This window comes from Halyomorpha halys, unplaced genomic scaffold (genome assembly GCF_000696795.3).
Source record: "Halyomorpha halys isolate HHAL.00 unplaced genomic scaffold, Hhal_1.1 Scaffold313.1, whole genome shotgun sequence".
Classification (NCBI taxonomy): Eukaryota; Metazoa; Arthropoda; class Insecta; order Hemiptera; family Pentatomidae; genus Halyomorpha; species Halyomorpha halys.
Genome location: NW_027109847.1, coordinates 125,117 through 132,494, shown reverse-complemented (window position 1 = coordinate 132,494; position 7,378 = coordinate 125,117).

Genomic DNA, 7,378 nt, shown 5'->3' with positions numbered 1-7,378 from the left:
TGGTAAAGGCCTAAGAATAAGATATTACTAGACCTCTTTTTATTATGACATGAAAAAAGATCATTATTCTCTTATAGAATTATGTATCATTACATTAACTTTTTTTTTTTTTTTTTTAATAATTTATTTATTGATATTTACAACTGTATACACATATATACAACAAGTATATTTGCTGTAGGTGACATAGTGACATGATAAAAACATGTGGAGAATCTACCCATTGATAGAACTCCAAAAACATTTCTAGAGGAGAAGATCTCGAGGCCATCTTCTTTTCAGACGCCTAGGAGGATTATTAGGTAATGAAGGAGAAGCCAGGTTAGAAACAAGTGGATTTGGGTGGTTGAGAAGTTTATTATGGAAGGAACGGTATCTGGTTTTGGCCAAATCGGCAACATATGGAATATTGAGGTCCTGATGGATGACTTGATTTGTGACAAAGTAAGGAGCATTAAGGATTTTACGAAGGATTTTGGACTGTAAGGATTGGATTCTGGAGGAATTTGATGGTTTAGTGGAGCCCCAAAGCTCAACTCCGTATGTCCAGATAGGCCTTATAATAGTCATGTAGATCAGTCTTTTGTAATGGATTGGCAATTTAGACCGTTTGTCTAGTAAATGTTGCAATAGTCGGAATCTACGAGCAGTTTCTTGTCTTTTTAGTCTTGTATGAGGATTCCATGTCAGTCGTTTGTCGAGATGTAGTCCTAAGTAACGGATCTGTTCGACAGGAATAAGTGGGGTATTATTAAAGGATATTGTAGGGCAAGAGGTCATGGGTTTACGTCGAAGGGTAAGTGTGATTTGGTGGGATTTATTGGAATTAATTTTAATCCTCCAGTTTTGGCACCATTCTTCAAGGGTGTTGATGTGGGATTGGAGGGTTTGGGATACAATGTAAGGATCATTGTTCACTGACAATAGACAGGTGTCATCGGCATACGTGGTGAGGATTGTGTTAGGATGGGTTGGAATGTCAGCTGTGAAAACTGTATATAGGATAGGACCAAGGATACTACCCTGAGGTACACCAGCAGACTGACGGAATAGGGATGAATAAGCGCCGTTGTAATTTACTTGAAATAATCTGTCGGAGAAATAAGAACGGATAATGAGGAAGTATGTAGGGGGTAGGAATTTACGGATCTTGTATAGCAGTCCTCGATCAAAAGCCTGTTCTACATCAAGAAAGACTCCCGAGCAGTACATTCCACGCTCCAATGAACATTAACTTATTTTTAGATAATTAAAAATATATAAAAACTTATAATATACTCATTGTATTATTCGAAGCATTCACTAGCATTAAGACAGATTTGATTAAAACCGCCATAAAAGACAAGTTACTACTATTAAAATAGTTTCACTTTTAAAAATGTATTATGTTGTCTAATGTTTCAGGCATTGCGAAAAAATATAAAGAACCAAAATCATTCTTAAAGCTTTGTTTCTACCATATTTTAATTTCCTCGAAGATTATGTAAGAAATTATTTATCTAAAATTTGTATATAACATTAAAGAATTACATTAGTTTGAATATATTATTGTAATTATGTTACTTTGTAATTATTTTGTAGTAGTTTAAGTGACTTCCTTCTTGTCGAATATTCACATTTTCTTTTTTTTAAAAAGCCAACTTCCTACTCACCTATATATAGTTTTTAATATACATGAGTTTGCAATGAAGAACTCAGCAAATAATAACTAATTAGAACAATGAGATTTCCAAATAGCTGAAAGTTTACAAATGAAAAATATGAGGTAAAATGAACTGACTTAAAGGAGGTAATCACTCAAACTTAAATAGATCCAGTTGTGAACAATATACTTATCAGCATTGGAGAATGAACATATCAAGCAGGAAAATGTCAAAGCCTACATAAAACCAGTATTTTTAGTTCAAATAAACAAATATGGTAAATATAAACATCTACTGTGTGAATTAATTCAATTATGAACATCAATTAGGACCGAAGTGACACAGGTTTTGCTATAAGCTATGGGACTTAAAATTTATTTTGTGCTGATCATAACAATGAAATAAATTAGGAATCAAGTAATTCAGATATAAATTTTTTAAATAATTTATTGTGAGTCCTTAACATGGAAAAGTACAAATATTGCAATTACAACAAAGTTTGTTATGGAAAGATACTTTTGAAATTTTTACCTCACTATTTATCCGATTGGTATGCTATTGATGTAAATAGGTAATTGATACTTCAACAGCATGCCAACTAACAATTTTTCAAATGAGTAACAATATATTTTAGAAACATCTTAATTTACCATAACATAATTGGTCTTCAAATAGCAAATAATTAGGGGGTCACACAGAACATTAGAATTAAAATGCACAATTAATTACATAACTATCAGGTTTTCTTAATATTAGGTTTTATCACTCCAAAAATGGGGTTGAGAGTGTAAAAATTAAGAAATTTACATAGGAAGCCAAACATTCATTTTTATAATTACAGTGTAATAGGTAAAATATAAATAGACAACTAATAGACACAAAGTAGTTACGATATTTGTGTATAATATATAAGCAAACAATAAGACATTACTGTTAAGTCTAAGCAAGAATGTTAGAGAAAGATATTGAAACAAAATATACAAAATGGTGCAGAAATCATGTCACATATACATCACTCTAAATATGGAACATTTATTGGACATGGATACACTGATGAACACCCCTTTTACATATTTAATTTTTTTTAATTATTCTTATTTTGTGTGTGTTGGAGCATGTTTATCAAGTATCCTCAGTGACACAGCCTAATAATAACATAATAACTGCATCATCATGTATAAGCAGTAACCTGCAGTTTTTGTTAATTTATATATAAGTAAAGAATTAAAGATATAATATAAATTATGTGATTATTAATCACAAATAATTTTAATCACCACAAAAAATATGGTGTTCATAGAACTATGTTGTTGCATAGCGGATAAATATATTGGTATTTGTGCTACAACGTACTTGGAAGCGCAAGTACTTGAAGGGTTCTATGGATATCTACACTAATGAGCCTATATGGTAACACAGTACATAAAATTTAAATGACAATACACAATTGGTAATTTACTAACAATGCCTAAAACTGAACCTATAATTGGACTTATACACACATATTCCTACCTATTCATTGCAATGTGAAAAGTGCCCATTTTCACATATTTATTGCCTCAGACATGTTTTGTAGGTAACTTTCCTTTTTTTTTTTTCAAAATAAATAAATTCTTAATTCAATACAAATCCCATTTTTTAAAATAATGGTGCTCATGGAAATAAAAATAAATAAAAAACTTAAAAATATATACAATTGTTGGATTCTGTGTGACATGAATACTATTTCAATATCATGAATTGAATGGCTAACATAATAGTACAATTTTACTAAATTACTATAGAATTTTTAAAATTACAGATTAATAAATCATGTAGTTCTAGGAATAAAAATTTAAAAGAAAATTTTTTAATTTTTAATTTCATATAATGGGCCTAACATGTATAAATACAGAATAGTAAAAATAATGCTTATTAATGATATTTTCCTCAAATTACTTCATTCCAGTTATATATAAATTACTACACTTTAAGAAGTATCTTGCATTTGCCTCCTAATTAGATTTCTTATCAGCAATACTTTAGTATATTAATACATGGAAAAACAGTAACTGAAAACCATTAGGAAACAAATGCATGAAACATGAACACTGTACATATTTACATGTGGCAACCATTGTGCTGATATTTACTAAATCAGAGCTAATATTTCAAACATACCAAACAGTTACAAGTTCTAAACCTGAGCATTCAAATAACAATGACCAAATTAAATATTTATACACTTGGTCTCAAAGATGTGCTATTCTTAACAGCATATAAACTCTAATTAATTTTCTTTTAAATACTGGTGAAATGGTAATCTAAATTTTAATGTTTTTTACATGAAAAAGTGGTACTCAACTACAAAGTGAAAATGTATATTGCACTAAAACATGAAAAATTATTTTACTTAAGGAATGGAAAACGTAATTTTATAATAGGTTGCTATTTTTTAATTTTTTTTTTTTTTTTGAAGAAAATATCACACTCTGTATGGCCTTTATGGAGGGAGTGTGTCAAATATCTATTATACAACATCTAAAGAGTATTCAATTAATAAACAAATAAAAAAGAAAGAAAAACACTAGCTGGAATACAATGTTTTAAACCACTGATAAAAGAGATTTTTTTTTTAAAAAAGAAAGACTTTTATAAAAACAAACCAGCAGATTCCCATACAGTTTACTACATATACACAGCCTATATTGAAATATTTTATACTCCCAATTCAAAGAGATGAAAGAAGAAGAGTGTCGAAAGACCTCCATCTCTTTGTCATAGAGATTTAATTTCTTGTATGATCACACTGCAGATAAAAATGCATATACAAAAGAAATATAAGAAAAGACTAGCTTCAATTACGTTTTTTTTTTTTTTTTAACAACATTCAAGGAAAAAGACCATAACAATAAATGAATAGGCCTCCTGTAACCAATATATGATACTTTAGTCTATTTCATCACTTTATATTCTCAGTTTCTTGCTTATAAAACTGCAATATTGCTCTAATTTGTCTACCATGCTATGCTCAAATGCTTTTCTGTGATATTTGACACATTATATACAGACTATTAATTCTATATTACTGATGAAATAAATATATATATTTTTTTAAATAACGTATTTACACTAAAAAATGAAAAGAATAAGGCATTTATTTAATATAATTGTTTAGTGCCAGTTTAATTTGGTGATGTATGGATCAAATGAGCTAATATATAAGTATATCGTATTCTTACACAACAACATTTATGGTTGACTAGATTAGACTGTAGAAAAGAATAGTAAACCTGACCCTGTGTGCCTAGAATACTGACACAATTAGTGACTTTAATCTAAAATTGAAATGCTATATAACATGCACCATGGGGTCAAAACGTTAACATTATCACATTCCGATTTATTATTTATTAAGATTTTTTTTTGTACATTAATATTCACAAAAACATAGTATTTTTCTATAATTCTCGTTGTAGAGTTACAGTGAGTTGCTATTAAAATTATCAAAATGGAAAATATGAACTTTCAAAATGAAAAATATAATATAAATTGAATGCATGCGTGCAAAACACACATACATACAATTACACCATTCAGAACAATCATTTTGGTTATAATATACATCTCTTTCTCACTACATCATAATCTCAGTTTTCTCACTCTCCCCCACACTCATACTAATACTTTAATACACCATTCACATTCATTTTATGGAAAAAGTATTTTTAATTTTTTTTTTTTATTTTTAGTGGAAGATCTGATTTTATTCCAAAGCAATGACAGTTTTCAAATAAAATTTGAAGAAAGCAGTCCTCAATCGAGGGTATAGATAAAAATTCATATATACAATTACGTATTTACTTAAAGATCACTGCCTTTTCTTTGATGCAAGAAAAGTATACTTATATATTAACAGATGGATATGATATTGAAGGATTTATTTCACATATCCAACCTCGCCGTTAATTTTCTTACAGGAACACAAATAGATTCTTGCATATAACACCCTATGGACGTATGCCTTCAAACAATAATTTTCTTTGCAAATTGTACGAAATATTTGTAAGTTATTAAATTACAATTTTTACACTATTATTACTTTGCCAAATCTTTCTTTCTGGCCAGTACTAATTTTTATGAGCATAATATACAATCAGAGCACCACAATTTTATATCACACTAATATAATTTACATATGAATGGATGACTGACATCTAATGAATCACATATGAATACATACATCAACCATGTTAATTCATATGCTCATACATTAATAACTAGCATCAGTGTGTGATTAAATTGGTATTCTGGTGTCATACTTACAAACTATGAAATCTGCTCTGTTTTACACAAAAATAACTAGATCAAATTGAAAATGAATTTTATTCATAGCTATGGGGGATGGATATTAACTATAAGTGTAAAGTATAAAATGTGTTTTGAGTTTGTACCAGGATTGTATGAACAGTCTTCAATCTGATCCTAAACCACCTAACAACATCCACTACTTAGTTAAAACCAGTCACTTATCTTTTAAACAAGATTCCTGCACTTGAACACATTTTTTAAATATATATATTATTTCCTATAATACAAAATTTGAACATTATCAGCCAAATCGATTATGACTTTACTATGTCTTTACAGATAGTTTGTGTGATTGAGGAAGTTTTCAGTAAAAATGCTGATAAAAAAGAAAAGACTTCTCGGAGAGGGTAAATTTGATAACGTAACTTAATGAATTCAATAAACACATCTACAATGGAAGGTTAGTAAGTTTAAAGAATGTATGCTAAGAGATATACCGATAAGACTATAAATTATAATAATTAAAAATTATTTTATTACAAAGTAATGGTCATGATTAGATATTATTACAGGCCTTCATGATTAGCATTAGTATTTTAAACTTAGTTTCTGGAAAAAGCCACATTTTCAGACAAGGTGGTATGAAAAGTATAAAAATCGTAAAATTAATATTTTTGTTTTTATAAATGTAGTTAGGATAATTTTTCCCCTTAATTTACAAAATTTTTGGAATGTAAGGTAAGTTGCATATGGAGAAATTTGTACATATATATGTATTGTCTCATTTACCTTAAAAACAAAAGTATTAGTAATAATATCAATATTCTTTTTACATCAAATATACAATTTGTTTAATAAAGAGCAGTGAATTGATGTTTCATAGTTAGTTAACACACATAGGGTCTCCTATGCCTAATTTAAAATTTGAAATAAATGTGATGTGAAATATCATTTTTTAATATTATAAAATCATTAAAAAATGCAGAAAAGGAGAATGTTAGGCCTGTGATATTCTCAACATCATTGTTCTTCATAGTTGACTATCAATTACTTCAAATACTTTACAGTCTCTAAATATTAATTAATTAAAAAGAAATACTACGAAAAAGAAACTTATTCAGTAACTAAGTTCTCCAACATGTCTTATTTTGAACATTTTAAATGCAAATATTCGATATCACAAATTTCTTAGTTTCTCATGCCTTAGAATCCCTCTCACACTAATATTAACGTCATGGTAATCACTTAGAGTACATTAAATATGCCAACAGCATTAAAACTATTACAATTTCAATATATACAATTCAACATGTAAGGTGAGTCAACATATATGTGTGTGTGTGTGTGAGTGTGTGTATATATATATATTTTTATTCATAATTGTTATTAGTTATATTCTTTAATTTTTTTTTGGTTACTAATTTTTATAACCTTAGTATAAGATT